The 16385-nt window shown below is 38.3% G+C and overlaps 1 protein-coding gene and 1 long non-coding RNA gene across 5 annotated transcripts in view; one reads left to right on the top strand and one right to left on the bottom strand.

Moving 5' to 3' along the window:
* EEFSEC (eukaryotic elongation factor, selenocysteine-tRNA specific) overlaps positions 1-16385 on the top strand; it is a 318322-nt gene that overhangs the window by 160360 nt on the left and 141577 nt on the right. The window lies entirely within an intron of this gene.
* On the bottom strand, positions 3451-13416 carry LOC141551751 (uncharacterized). The gene is made up of 2 exons (XR_012484950.1): positions 13187-13416; positions 3451-3733 (listed from the first exon to the last, which is right to left on the bottom strand). It is a non-coding gene; the product is annotated as an uncharacterized LOC141551751 (long non-coding RNA).

Raw genomic sequence — 16385 nt, 5'->3', positions numbered from 1 at the left:
TTTTAAAGACCAGTTTCAATGGTCTTGTGATGAAGAGAGCCATCTGCACCCAGAAAGAGGACCATGATAGGACTTGCCAACAGATTGGAGATGAGGGTTAAAAAATAATTATGGTTGGAACAGAAATGATTGCAAGGGACAATGTTGAAAAATTACCCATGTGTATGTTCTGTCAATAAAAAGCTGTAATAAAAAAATTTTTTTAAAAATTGTGAGCTGGTTGTGTGACCCTGGGCAAGTCACTTAACCCCAATTGTCTCAACAAAATAATAATAATATAATAATAAAAATAATTATTATGAGGAAAGGAGGATGATACTTAGGTTTCCAGTCTGAATGACTGGGAAGATGGTGGTACCTTCTATAATAGTAGGGAAGTTAGGAAAAGGAGAAGGTTTGGAAGAAGGGAGAGAGACTAAGTTTCGTTTTGGATATATTGGACATAAGATGTGTGTAGGACATACTCTTCAAGATATCTAAGATCTTCCTGTCCCTTCATTTAGTCAGCAAGCATTTGTTCTTATTATGCTAAGTGTGATTCCTGGATATTTCAAAATGACTGTTCTATTTGCATCTCAAACTCAGATGAGTGTGTCTTTTTCTCCAAACCTCATTACCCCCCCCCTTTTTTTTTCCTCCCCTCTCCCCTGCTTTCTTATTTCCCTACCATGGAAAGCACCACCATCTTTCTAGGGATCCAGATGTAACTGAGGATGCACAGCCGGAGGTCAGCAGAGAGGTTAGGACTGGATAAGTCATTTGAGAATCATCATCATTCGTTGCAGTTCAGAGTTTTGGCCCATAACATGGGGGAAATCAGCACGTGAAAGAGTATCTAAAGAGGAAAAAGGCCCAGGACAGAACCCAGGAAACGCCCAGGACAAGGAGGCAGGATTTGGACAAAGATCCAGCCACGGCAGCAGAGAAGGACTAGTCAGGAATGAGAACTGGGAGACAGTGGTGTCCCAAAGCCCAGAGAGGAGAGAGAAGCGAAAGTAGAGATCATGGTGATCATTTATCACAGTGTTACAGAGAGATTTCTTTCTGCCTATGTAGTGGACTTCTTTCTGATTTGGAGAGTCTGTGATCCCAGAGAGCTTTTTCCAGCAGTCAGAGTGCTTTTGCTTTTCCTTTGAATGGCTGTTAACATTAGTATACATTGCTAATATTTTGGTCAAGAATAAACAAAACTAACTGGATCCAAGAGCCCTGAACTGTCATCCCTGTCCCTGACTAGCAGTGTGGGACACTTCTGGACCTTAGTTGGCTCATCTCTCAAGTGAAGGAATTAAACTGGATGAGCACAGGTCGCCCTTCATCTGTGACATGTGGTGAGTTCATGATTCACTGTGATGATAGCCCCTATGTGGAAGCCAGTGAGTGACATGATGGGCCAGGGTTGATGTGGACACTCCCAGTTCTCCTGCTGATGCAGCATCTTTCCTGGCAGATGCTGTGCCTATTATTTATGCACAGCTGGAATGGACTTGGCCTGGTCATGATCTTCCCCTCTTTTAAAATATAGTCAGCTATGGAGTAAAGGGAAACAAGGGAAATGAACAAGGAGAAAACTCTCCACTGATCCTTTTGACTCCCAAAATAGTTTCTGCCCCTACTTGGCAATACAGAGAAAGTGCCACCTTTGCAACCACAGTCATTCCCCTTAATGGCTGAATCCTCTTCCCTGCCTTTGTTTAGGAGGGGGTATTGTTGTCATCATGCCTTCTCTCCAGGCACCTTTCCAGCCAGGTCTCTGGGGAGTTTTTAGCGGCGAAAGAACAAGTTTAAATTGATCACCTGTTTGTAGTTTTCATAATTTTCAATTTGGCATTTTGATCAGTCTGTTTTTGGTAAAGGAAATGCATCCGTATCTCATAACAGGAAACCCCTTTTGTGATTCTTTTCTTCAAGGCATTTCTCTCTCTCTTTTTTTTTCATCTTGGCAAAACATGGACATAAGATCTTGTACAACATCTTATTAAAAGTTCAGCATAATTTATTGCCATTGGTTTGTTTACAAAATAAATAATACCAGACTTCATAATGTGGCCTTTAAACAATTGCTTCTCCCTCCTCTCCCCTCCTTTCCAGGGCCTGGGATAGAGGAGGGAACATGGAAAAATAGCAAAGTGTATGAGAAATCGTGTGTTACATACTTATTTATTTCCTGGCAATAAGAAAAGTTTTAACTATGGAGACTCCAGTTCAATCATAGAGCAGGAAGTTGCTAAGTGATATATGGCAGAAAATTAGAGTGAACTAGACTAAATCCCAGAATCTTCGATATTTATGAAACAACCTAAGAATAATGCATTCTCCCTGTCCCCCTCATTTTACAGAATGAGGCAATCAGCTAGCATGTGTGTCCTTACTGTATGGCAAACATTACTCACTGGCTACTTCAGATTGCTCTGTCATATCTCAAACTCAGCTGACTTCGTCATTCTCTCCAACCCCCTTACCCCCACCCCCCTTTCTTATTTCCTGCTATGGAAAACACCGCCCTCTTTCTAGGGACCCAAGTTCTCCACCTTGGTATCCTTCATGGCTCTGTCTTGCTCATCCCACATAGATCATTGCCAGGTCACCCAAGTTTGGGTCATTGCCCTTTTGTCTTTGTTTCTGTAGAGCTTCATGTAGAGCCCCACAAATAGTGCTTAATACACTTTTGTTAATTGATGAATTGAGTCTGCTCACACGCTGCCACTTGTGTTATACTGGGGGGTTTGGCTAATCTCCCTCAGACTGCAGGCCCTTGGGCACAGGGGACTGGGCTGGAATCTTTCTGTAACGAGTCCTGAAAGAGGAGCACCTCTTACACACCCCATTCCTCCCTCTAGAGGGGCCCCAGACTCTGGGGACTCCTGCTTTGGCCATTAAGCAGGACCAGGCCCTCATTCTCGGCCTGCCCTGCCACCCCACATGTGTCTATATCGCAGCCTTGTCATTCCCTTGTGGGCTTGCCTTGAACGAGGTTTCTTCCCTTTGCCCCTCACTCCTTCATGCTGCACCGTCCCTTGTGGATCCCGTTCTTCTCTAGCTTGTCCTGTTATACCTTCTGCCCCTTTCATTAGTCTATGTTCACCCTCAGAAGTTGCATGGTTATATTTTATTTCTGATTTTCTCTCTCTTTGTTGTTTTCCTCAAATAGAATTAAGCTCCTTGAGGGCAAGTCTGACTTCCACTCTGTCTATGAATTGCCAACTCCTGGCGTGGCGCCAGAGCCTTGTTGGTGTTTGCTGAATTGGCTGGCATGAGCAGCAGAAGCTTCGTGGAGGGGAAAGCAGCCAGATGGGGTGCTGAGTTAGGGACCGATCCTGTCATCTGGTTTACTTGGAGGGGCTCCCAACTACTCAGTGTGGAAGACAACCTGTAACGGATTTTCAGGCATATGTTGTGTTCAGGTTACTACGCCGGGCTGTGGATTAAAAACTGAAACAAGCCATATCCTCAGGTTCAAAAGCTCAAATATACAGATAATCATTGTTTAGGTAACAGGGTACAATGGGGGAGCTCGGATTGTCATTAAGGGAGACAGTACATCAAACCTGTTGGTCCTCCCTCTTGGTAGATTCCTGTCGTATCCAAGTCACTTGGATACATTCTGGCCTTGGAGGTGTCTGGGAGAGAGCAAGATGGGAATGAAGAGGGTGAAGGGTGCCATCTGACTACTCCAGGCAGGAATGATCATGCAGCTGGGGGAAGACTCCAGGTAGCAATTCACAAGCTGAGTCTTAAAGGAAGGACAGGATTTTAATGGCCAGAGATGATGGAGAGGGACATCCTAGGTAGAAGAGACACATGCAGAACTACTTGATGGAAAGGGTTTTCCTCGTATGAAAAATTCACAACTTTTCTCATTTATTTATTTATTTTTTCATTTGACTACTTCCATTTATACAGTGACCTTATTTCCCCTACTGCCCTAAGCTGAGCCATTCATTACCTCCTTTAAGTCTTTTACCCCTTTATCTCACCCTTTGTCACCCTTTATTATTTGCTGGCCTTCTCCATAGTAACTGACATTAAATGATCAAAAGTGGAAATCCAGCTTTCTGTTGCTGCATTGAGTGCAGACCCTCTGACCTTTATTTCCTTTTTCAAATTGCCCTGGTATCTGATCTCAGGGCCATTTGAAAGGCATTGTTGTGTATTGGTTAGTGAGCCACCTCTGACACATGTTAGCTCTGTGACTATAAGAAAATCTTTTCTTTTCCCAGTACTCTCAGAGGGGATAGGTAAAGACAATTTGCTGATTGTCAGAGGAGGTTTTCCACATTAAATGAAAACACAAGTTCAGACCAAAATAACACAGCAAAACCCAATTATTCTAAACCATCCATCTCGTTGAGATTTGTGAAAAATATCAAAAGCTTTCTCTTTTGCTCTCTGTCCTGTCCCCAATTTATATTTACAATAGTTTCAAATACAATCATTGTGGAACATTGTTTTCTGTAGCATTGTGTGCTATCATTGATAAGAATGCTGCATTTGGGGTAAGAGAACCATGGTTTGAGTAACCCCAAATGTTTGGCATTCAAAGCCCTTTGGATCATTTTCAGTCTTTCTTCCCAGATTCCTTTCAAATTACTTCCTCTCAAATACACCACACCATGTATACTTGATGGTCAAGTCAAACTACCACCACCATCTCTACCATCATTTCCTCTCATACCCTGGTCAGGAGCCTAAGATTAGAATCATACTTCAGTCTACCAGGCCTATTTCCACCTTATACTTTGGAGCAAAGAAAATTATTACAAAGGCATGGGTTATAACAATTACGTTGTAGATTTGATCACCACCGATCAGAGTTCCGGGTTGACTAAATTCTGCCCGAATAAGGAGGCTCAGGGCAGTGCCAATCATGCCTGCTCAAGCACCAAATAATAGTGTCCATGAATTTTTTTTTAGTTAAAACTGAAGTTGTTAAGACTAAATTCATTACAACTAACCTGACTTTTTTTTATAATAGCTTTTTATTTTTCCAAATATATGCAAAGATAGTTTCAACATTCACTCTTACAGAACCTTATGTTCCAAATTTTTCTCCCTCTTTTTCCACTTTTCCCCTCCCCTAGACAGCAACTAATCCAATATAGATTAATAGGTTAAATGAAATCATCCTGTTGATCATTTCTTATAGAACAGTAATATTCCATCACAATTAAATAACATAATTTTTTCAGCCATTCCCCACTCAGTTTCCAGTTCCTTGTCACTACAAAAAAGGCTGCTACAAATCTTTTTACACATGTGAGTCCCTTTCTCTTTTTTATGTTCTCTCTGGGACACAGACCCAGTAGAAACACTGCTGTTTCAAAGGATTTGATAGCCCTCAGGGCATAGCTCCAAATTGCTCCATGAAGCCATGATTGAAAGGAGAAGTGACTCCCCAGCACTTGATCCTTACCACCTGTAATAATTGCTGAACTACTACTACCAATAGGCATATAAATAGGCATAGGAACTCTGTTTCCCAATATTCTTGCTCCTACTTCTAAGCCCAACTATTATCCAGGATAGCAAGTCCTTAAAGAAAAGTAAGATCTGGAGGATCTTTGGATCTTCAGGGCTCGTGATATGTGCAGAGCCTAGTGTTAAGTTTATTTTTCAATTGTATCTCACTCTTTGTGACCCCATTTGGGGTTTTCTTGGCAGAGTGATTTGCTTTGCCTTTCCCCAGCTCATTTTGGAAACTGAGGCTAACAGGGATGAATGAATTGTACAGGGTCACACAGCTTACAATTATTTGAGACTATTCAGTCTCAAAAATTGAACTCAAGGAGATGAATTTTGCTAATACATTGCTAATATTTAGGGCTTGGCACTCTATCTACTAAATCACCTAGATGCCCAAATAGTAGCATTAAATTATTTAAAAATACTTAATTAGATTGCTTTAAGCTCTGGATTCTGTTTTTGCTGCCTTCTGCCCTTTGTTTAGCCCAGGTTTGAGCATCTTCATCTGTAAAATGAGATGGAATTAGACTTATCTCTTCCATGATAAAGTCTATGATCCAAGGAAGTAGCAAGTTTGTCTCCCCTTGCATTAGGTTGGAATTTGGATGCAGTGTGAATGATTTTACTCTTCTCTGAAATTTATTAAAGTAGAAATATGTGTTCCAAGTAACTTTCATATGTAGACAAATTTCCTTAATTGAGATGTCAGAAAATTTTAATTTCTAGTAATTTAGAGGAATAAAATTTACATTTGCTTTTTCATTGTGCAAATTAATATAAATAAGTTTGCTTTAGAATGGAGTATTTAAAAGAATAAAACTTAATAAGAATTCTCATATTTTTCACAAGACTTACATGCTGTCAATTATATGCTAATTATAAGTCACCATTATGATAACAGTAAATATTTCTCACAATAGCCCTGAGAAGCAGCTAAATGAAGTATTGGCTTTCCCACTTTATAGATGAAGGAACTAAGGCACAGAAGTGTCTTTCCCATGAGTCACAGAGCTAAAAAATGAATATGAAGTCCTTGAATTCACATTTTCTTATACTAGTTCCAAGGTGCTCCTTATATGCCATGGTGGCCCTTTCCTTGAAGGACCTCTTGTCATCATCATTGTCATCATTGTCATCATCGTCATCATCGCCATCACCACCATCATCATCATCAACAATGTAATGCTAGAGGGAGGCTAGAGACCATGTAGGGTAGATCCTTCTTGTACACATGAAGAAACTGAGGTCCAGAAACATGAAACAGTTCATAAAGGCAATAAGGGGCAGAAGGGATCTTCAAACTTAGGATCTTGGACTCCAGATCCAGCTTCCTTTCCAGCTTATAATGAGGGGAAAAGGGGCAAGGGGGAGAGAGACAGACAAGTACAGAGACAGGGAAACAGAAAGTAGAGACAGAGAAACACAGTGATGTTTGAAGTTAATAAAACTACCTATCATTAGAAATATTCAGTATTTCAAACTGACACTTTCCCCTCCCCCATGAAGTTTTAACTATCTCCTTGAAAGACTGTGAATTATAAAGGGCAGATGTTTAATTCCCATTTGAGAGACTTGAGTGATGAGGCACAGAGTTTTGAAGCTATCTTAGCTGGTTTGTGAACTTGTACAGGATTTTCTGGCGTAGGACTTACTCTTCTATTAGCTTTTTGAAAGAAATAAACTATATCAATCCAAAAAAGAATTGTTTGCTTTTCTTTTGTTTTCACATAGGGGGCAAGATTCTTAATTATAGCAAGTCATGGCCTTCATCTGGTCATCTTCTCTGTGGGATCATTGCGTTCTAACCTTGATTGTGCCACTAATTTGCCTTTTGGCCTTGAGCAAATTCTCTCAGGTTGGCTAGATGAAAATTTCTGCAGTTCCATCCATCTCTAAATTCTTCAAATTTATGATTTTGGAAGTATAGTGAATTTTTCTGCCCATATCATAAACAATGGTTAGATGTAGCCAATAGATCCATAGTTACATCTCTCTGTCATTTCCCTTTATTATCTTTGGGACTAAGTCATTTACTGCTGTCACAATGGACATAACTTGAACATTTTCCCTCTTGTAAATTGATGTCATGCTAACAGCAGGGTTTTGGGCTCCAGTACTTTCCCTTTATGTCTTATGTTATCAAAAGTCATAGCCTCATCATGATAACAGCTTCCTTAAGCTCTTCTTCACTGCAACTTTTTTTTTCCTTTGAAGCAATTGGGTTAAGTGACTTGCCCAGGGTCACACAGCTAGGAAGTACTAAATGTCTGAGATCTGATTTGAACTCAGGTCTTCCTGACTTCAGGGCTGGTACTCTATTCTCAGTGGTCCTCAAACTTTTTATTTATTTATTTATTTGCTTATTTTATTTTATTTTTTTTTAATTTATTTTTTTCAAACTTTTTAAATAGGGGGCCAGTTCACTGTTCCTCAGACTGTTGGAGGGCCAGACTTTAGTGAAAACAAAAGCTCACACTCTGTCTCCAACCCTCAGCCCATTTGCCATAACCCTGTGAGCCACATAAACGTCCTCAGCGGGCTGCATCTGGCCCGCGGGCTGTAGTTTGAGAACCCCTGCTCTATCCATTGCACTATCTAGCTGCAATTTTCAATACCTGGATGCATAAAGTTAGCAATGTGAAAAATGGTTGTGCATGCATGGGGTCTTTGGTAGCAAGAGTTTTCAAGCACTCCTATTGCTGCACTTCTCAAGTAAACTTCAGATCCAGTTTTGATTGTTTTATTTTATCACTGCAAGTTTCCTTTATTATTCAAAATACTTTTATGTTTCTATGGTCAAGCAGACACACATAATAACCTATACTGTTAAGCATTCTTATATCTTCCTCTTGTAGTGCCAGATACTAGGGATCATACTGTAATATAGCAATTTCCCCTTTAACGCCTGATTTCCATGTCTTATATCATGGTAGGTATTTGCTAAATGTCTGTCAAATGAATGAATGAGTCAGTAATGAAGATAGCTTAGTTTTCTTTTTTTTCAAATGGACAGCTGCCCACTATTTAGGATCCTTTTCCCTGACTTCAGTATCTGAAAGGGCAAAGACTTTCCTTTCACATCCTCTTGTCACAAATCCTTGATTTTGTGTCTGCCTCCAAAAAGAGTTGTCGTTTCCTATTTCTCATTATCCTTTTCAATTTCTTAGATGTCTTTCTCTTCCTTCTTTATTATTTTTTCCTTGTAGCATTCTATTCCCATGGCTTTTCTTTATCCTCTTTCCTTATTGTGCTCCTTATCCTTCTTTTGGGAGAAGAGAGCTATCATTTTTGATGAAAAGATTGTCAGGTCAGACAAAGAAATTAAAGCCATTTCTAGTCACAAGAAAAAATGGTCTGAACCATTATTGATTAGAAAAATGCAAATTAAGGCAACCCTGAGGTATCACTTCACACCTCCGATTGGCTAAGATGACAGGAAAAGATAATGATAAATATTCAAGGGGATGTAAGAAAACTGGGACACTGATGTATTGTTGGTGGAATTGTGAACTGATCCAACCATTCTGGAGAGCAATTTGGAACTGTGCCCAAAGGGCTATCAAACTATGCATGCCCTTTGATCCAATAGTGTCTTTACTGGGCCTATATCCCAAAAAAGGGAAAAGGATCTATGTATAAAAATGTTTGTGGCAGGGAATTTTTGTAGTGGCAAGGAAATGGAAACTGAGTAGATGCCCATCAGTTGGGGAATGGCTGAATAAGTTATGTATGTTATGGAATATTATTGTTCTTTAAGAAATGATCAGCAGGATGATTTCAGAAAAGCCTAGAGAGACTTACAGGAACTGATGTTGAGTGAAATGAACAGAACCAGGAGATTATTGTACACGCAACAACAAAATTATGTGATGATTAACCAGGATGAACGTGATTCTTTACAACAATGAGATGGTCACGATCCAAGACAATTCCAGTAGACTTGTGATGGAGAGATGCATCCAGAGAGAGGACTGTGGAGGCTAAGTGTGGATTATAACAGTATTTTCACCTTTTTTGTTATTGTTTCTTTGCTTGTTTTTTTCTTCTCCTATTTTTTCCTTTTTCATCTGATTTGTCTTGTGCAGTATGATATTTGTGGAAATATGTTTAGAAGAATTTTACATGTCTAACATATATTGGATTACTTGCTGTTGAAGGGAGGGAGAAAAGTTTAGAACATAGGGTTTTGCAAGGGTGAATGTTGAAAACTATTTATGCATGTATTTGGAAAAATAAGATACTATTAAAATTAAAATATATATATATATATATATGTATATATATATATGTATATATGTATATATGTATGTATGTATAGGAGATTGCCGGGGCTGGGATTATAGGCTCCAAGATGGAAGTCCTATGTCGGCCAGATACTAGTTGTATGACCTTAGGAAAGTCACTTGACATTCTGAGCCTCCCTTTCCCCTATTGGAAAAATGTAATCAATCTGTATGCTACAGGCCACAGAGTTGTAGTGAGGGCCGAATGAGACATTGGATAGAAAGCCATAGGTAACCACATGCCATGATGCCAGTGTAAACTGTTGGTATGGCCTTGCCTCCTCCCCTTTCTCCTGCTTATTATGGAGTCTCTCTCCCATGCCTTCAGGTGGTAAATTACCCAGGTTGAGGTGGCAAAGGGAAGAAAGGAAGTATTTTGAAAGCTGTTTCTTGCTATTTTGTAGTGATGGAAGTGAAATGAAAATGATGAATGACGGAAGATAGAATCAAGATTATTGGGGCTGGGCCTCATTGGCCTTTGTGATTGGCTCAAAGTGTTCTCTGGAGTCCCTTGACCAATTGGTGTCTTCTTCTACATACAGATGCATGGATTTTGTAATGAAGGCTTCTGTAATATAGATTGAAGATTAATTTTTCTCATCAAAGTAGCAAAACCTGCAGATTTTTATCAGAGATAGTTGGTTAGAGTGTTAGTTAAATCGTTTGTCAAAGCTCATTTAGTTGTCAAAATTAAATCATTCTCCTCTCCTTCCTAGTGGATTGGTTATAACGATAACTTTTGTGACATAACATTTATCATCCTGCTATAAAGGCAAGAGAGAAAAAAAAAGTATATGTGTCTTTATTCTTTTTTTTTTTTTGTGGGAAGGCATTTTTATTAGTAATAACTTATGCGATTTGTACTATTTGTAACAACATTAGTAGACTACATTGTTCTAAATGCTATGCTAGCCATTTAAAAATATAAATACTAAATCTATTTCTCATACTGTGAGTTTGAAATCTAACAGATAAAGCAAAATTATGAGGAAGGGGTGGAATTTATTCTGACTTTCCTATTCTCTGCTACTCCAGTTTCCCTTGAGTTTGTGATTTACTGGAGATTGAGCTAATTAGAACACTGATTTTTAAACTGCTTTATTTTTATAGTGATTTTAAAGACTGAATTCTCAATTCTCAAAAGAATTCTCAAAGAAAAATATTTTATAACAATAAAAAATTAAAATTAAAAAATTAACCTATATTCATTTAAATGTATACTTAACATTGTCTGAAAGACTTTGCTTTCCAATTTTCTAAAGATACTTAATATATTAATTCTTTGTTATACTATACTTGTTTATTCTTGTAATTTATCTCCCTCTTTTGTACTATAAATTTCATGAAAGGCCAGGGCCATATATTTTTTTATTTTCTATCTTTATCATGGCTATGTTCTGCACGTATTAAGTGCAGAATTCGTTTTTAAAAAATTAACAATTAAAAATAATTAAATTAATCACTAAATTATTTTGTCACTAGTGCATCTGTAATTTTATCAATGTGGTTACTTCCTTACTTGTGCAGATAACAACTAAGACTTTTCCTCTTAAATAATTCTAGCCCATGTCTTTCAGTCACTATGTAAAACTACATAGTCTATTGGTGGTCTTCTTCAGGTTCTTTTACTATTTCATGTTTATGACACGGGGCTGTCCCATCTGTTATCCCTCATTGCCATTTCCTGCTGCCCTCTTTAATCCTATAGGTTCTTAATGATGTTTTTGGTATTTCTGCTTAATGTCCAAGTCTTTAGAGGCATGCATTGGTTTGTGAATAAATGTATTCTTATCCATCTTAAACTCCAAAAGTGAATCTAGATCTCTAATAAAGCAAGTTGTAAAAGAGTCTCCAGTCTTCTGAAAGTTATTAGACTTTCCTTGGACTTGAAAATCTTTGGTAATGCTATGACTTCCTTATTTTATTCCAAGAACTGAAGGAGTATGAAAACTAAGCTTTAATTTACCCTAGTAGAAGTTTAGAAGGGAGCATAAGTAAGAATATAACAAGGGGTGAGAATACACTTGAGAGACATAATGAGAGAAGGAATAGCCCAAATTCTCAGCTCTTCAGGCCACCATTTAAATTTCCAGGTGCTCCCAGATCAGTTCTACTAGTTGGGAGAAATTGTGGGGAATCATGATAATCCCCTTCAGATCTGTTTGTATGTAATCTAAACCAGATTAAAATCCTCTTTGGGGCCAGGGTACCAGTCGTCCCTCTTCTCTCTCCAGTGGAGTGTAGCTTGGTTGCCCTGGAGCATTTTCTTGGGATTCATCGCCATATGCTTGACATTTTAAGCTAGGACTTTTTAGGCCATGTTCAGATGGGGAGTTTTCCAGCCAGTTTTCTTGGCTTATATGGAGAACTTTTCCTGTCCTTAGGCCTAGCTGGCTAGCTACTGGTAACATTAAAAGTCAGCAGATGGAGCCAAAGACTTGTAGAAAAATTACTTCTGATTAAATGTACATATTTTAAGGGACCAATCTCACTGAGTTCAGTGTCTATGAGAGGGCTTGGTTATGTGGGAGTTTTTAGCAGATCCTTTCTTTGAGGGGCACAAGGAGCTTTTGTACTTCACCTGATAAGACTAATATCCTGCTTGCTGGGGGGACAAAGTATGGTGCAGGTGCTGCACAATAATTTTCCCTGGTAGAGAAAAAGCTGGAACCTAAGGGGCTGGAGTCAGAGCTTTGTTATTGGGATGCCATTTGGCAGCACCAGCCATATCACTTCAGTTTAATTATTGCCCTTATCTATTTTTGTCTGCAGTGTGTGTTCCATAAGGAGACATTGATGCATCTCAGTCTTTGGAAATGAGAACCAGTCTGATCCTTTGCCTCGATGCTACATAAACTAATAATGTAGCTAACTAACTCCTTCTTCTCTGCCCTAGGGCCCCTGCCATTTCAAACATCATTTCCCCCAAACCTCAAGTCCTCTGGCCATTTTACAGGTGATACTATTGCCAGAGAGCTGTTTGACACTTTCTTATTCTGGTCTTCCTCCTAAGTCAAATTTGATTGGTAAAAGTGTAGTTGAGGTTTGGAAGGAAGCATGTGGTGAGAAGATAAGAAGCAGTGAGAGTGCACTCCAGAGGAATAGTGAGAAAAGGATAGGCCAAATTAGCCCAAATGTTAAATAACTATAGTTTTTACAAAGTATCTTCGTCCCAGCAATTTTGTGACATAGGTAGCAGAAATGTTCTGGTCTTCCTCTTGACCAAAGAGGCCCCAAATCATGTATCTAGAACTTGAACCCAGGTTTTCTAATACTCCTTAATTCATCATATCTCTTTAAAGATAGAACTTCAGGAAAGCTAGAGTCATCCTCAAATGAAGTGGGTTGTTTTAAAAAGTAGTAGATTCCCTTCTCACTTGCTAACTATAAACGAAAGTTTACTATATACTATATATATAACTATAAATGAAAAAACATACCTTATTTATTTATTTTTTGTTGTTATTTACTGTAGTAGACATTCTCTTTGGGAGGTATAGATTCAGCAGGATGCCTATGAAAGTCTCTTCATGCTCTGAAATTCTTTGATTGTATGAAAGTGCAGTATGTAGGATATAGAGATGTTGATCAATCCATTCTTACTTTGAGGTTTGTCACTCTCCCTGTCAGCTTTCTAAAATTTTGTGATTCTGATGCTACTTCTAGTCACTGCAAGAGAATGTTACATAGTTGCCTAGGTAACTTGTTGGCTATAATTCTAGCATTAGGGTTCCTGTGTAGTCAAGGAACAGAAAAAACTTCTTTGTCCAGTGCCCTGTACAGCAAAGACACAGAACTGCACCCGGGATATATGTACTGACTTTAGGTGTATACATTAAATCAACAAATATTTATTGTGCATCTACTAGCCTAGCTCTGAGAGTACAAAGAAAAACCTAAGATATGGTCTCTGCTACATAAAAGGCTTCTAGTCTTAATTGTGGAGATGATTCTTATACAATAGTTGACTATGTGTGAATAAGCTCATATATAATGAAGTGCTAAATTCTTTGGTGCAGACAATTAGAGAATAGTATATAATAAGGTGTTAACTATGTGGTGTGCTCTGCCATCCTTGCCATCAAGATGAGGGCTAAATGGCTAAGGCAGTTTAGCTCATAGTAAATTGCAGGCACATTCTGCATCCGTAGATAACTGCACTTGGAAAAATTATCCTTCATAAAAATGAGACCCTTGCACAGAGCAAGGAGCTTGGGAGATTGAGCTCAGCATAGAATCTCACCACTTCCTTGTGCCAGAGAGGCATAGCAAGGCAAAAATGCTTGGATTTTTCTACTATAGATATGGAAAGGGACCTCTATTTTCATAATCAATCATTTAATCAGTGAATATTTGTTGGGAATGCATAGCACCATTCAAGTCCCATTAGGCGATACCAAAGAAATAGGAGTCATAGGGGCTCACTCTGTGATAGTCACATATGCCCCAAGTTTGGAGTTGGAAGGCCTCCTATATGCCCTCTGCGCTCCTGGCTCTGCCTTGTCTTGCTGCATGATCTCTCAAGTCCTTTATGCTCTCTGAGGCTCATTTTCCTCAACTGTAAAATGAGAATGGTAGTATTTTCACTGCTTTTCTCATGGGATAATTAAGAGGATCCAGTAAGACAATGTGCAAACCATAAAGCCATATAGCAAAACTTGTTATTTTTGTTCACCATCTAATTGGAGATGAGTAAAAGAGAGGAGTAGAGTAAATACATGACATCTCTCTCTTTTTTTTTTTTTTTTTTTTTTTGAGGTGGGGGAAGCAATTGGGGTTAAATGACTTGCCCAGGATCACACAGTCTTTAAATGTCTGGGACCAGATTTCAACTCAGGTCCTCCTGACTCCTTGGCTGGTGCTCTATCCATTGTACCTATCTATCCTAGTGTTTTAACTCTTTAGCACCAGAAGACATTAAAGGAATAATTAGCAAGGGCTAGTGTTATTCAAGAAAGGTTTTTTAAAGTGAGAGTTTTTAGTAACAACAATAATAATAGCTAGCATTTCTTTAAGGTCTGCATTGTGCTTTGCAAATATTTTCTCATTTGATCCTCAGAATCACTTTGGGAGGCAGGTGATATTATCCTTTATATTACAAATAAGGAAACTGAGGCAGATAGAGATTTAGTGACCTGCCTAGTCAGTTTCTGGGTTCAAATCCTGATTCTGCTCTTATTGTTGTATGATTGTGTGCAAGTCATTAATCTCACTGGACCTCAATTTTCTTTCCATAAATTTAGGGAGTCTGTTCCATGGTATCTTCCAGCTTTAAATCTCCATTTTCTAAAGAAAGGGATAGCAGAAAGCTTTGAAGATCATCAGAACAGAGAAAAGGGAGAAAAGATGATGAGCCCTGGCCAGAAGAAGTCATGGACTTCTCAGTAGTTAACATATTTCCTTAAGTCTCTACTTTCCAGTGAAATATTTGAGGATCTTTGTCAGAGATTTAAACAGATCGGCAGCCAGAATGATTTCATGGCCAGAGCACTGAGAGGAAGAAGGATAAGTAAGGAACGACATGGATTTTACTACTTTTCCTCTTTCTCCAGAGAAGAACTTTTCTCTCAACGTGAAGAGCCTTTAAAAAGAATTAGCATTTTCCTTATGGGAAATGAGAACAGAAAGTCTTCATTGTAGATGGGCCTATAAATCCCAGGCCAGCCTTTCCTCCTGCCTGCCTGTGCTGTAAGACTAGAAGTAAGTACAGTGGACAGACAGCATGTTCACATGCCATATCTAAGCTTTTTATTTAAATGGAATTTTTTTCTTATTCGAGCATCAGATGGACTTTTCAAAATAGACATAGTTAGAAAAGAGGATTTGGGAGGGGGGAAACGACATAAAAAGGAATACTTGTTTTTCCAAACACACAGATACCAGCTGAATGAAACCATAACAAAATTAAAGGCAATTGAACAGTGTAGTGTCTGTGAATTGCAGGAAGAAAAACACATGTCACTGTTGAGCTCTGCACTCCCTTTGGAGCCATGTTTTATGGTCATCCAGAACATAATTGAGAATGCATAAGGAGTGTGTTTTGCCTTTTGGTGACATTAGAAAGTAGAACTGGCAAATGGCAGTTTTGTGTTTAATTAAAACTTGGGAGAAAGATGTGTCATTTCTTATGCGATCTTACTTCTTCTTTTAGATCAGTATGCCATGAGAAACAAAAGCACTTCTAGATCTCAGTAGAAGCAGAACTAAGAAAATTTGAGTTTTGAAATATACTGATGAGGGAGATTCTTTGGAATCATTTCAAGAATCCATGTTGAAATGCCTTCCTCTGCCTGGCCCAAAGCTGATTATTCATTTAAATATTTTTAAAATTTCAGTTAAGTGAGAATATACTATTATTGTTCTTGTTTAGTAGGATTTTTTTTTTTTGTTTATTTGTTTTACTATAGCTAGGTACAAATATTATAGGAAAAAAACCCAAGAAGTCATAGTAAATCTCAAGTTAATATGTAAATTTAGTATTTTTTTAAAATAAGTTGATAGTTGAACCATAGTTCAGAAATTAAGGGAACACAACATATAAATTTAATTTTGATGATTACTGGAAAAATTCAGATTTATTCCAAATCAAGCAAGAAAGATAGGTTTTCAAAGGTGAAAATACAATATCAGTGTGGTTAT

This window comes from Sminthopsis crassicaudata, chromosome 1 (genome assembly GCF_048593235.1).
Source record: "Sminthopsis crassicaudata isolate SCR6 chromosome 1, ASM4859323v1, whole genome shotgun sequence".
Lineage (NCBI taxonomy): Eukaryota > Metazoa > Chordata > Mammalia > Dasyuromorphia > Dasyuridae > Sminthopsis > Sminthopsis crassicaudata.
Note: the sequence above shows the minus strand (reverse complement) of the source record. Positions and strands in the feature narration are given on the sequence as shown.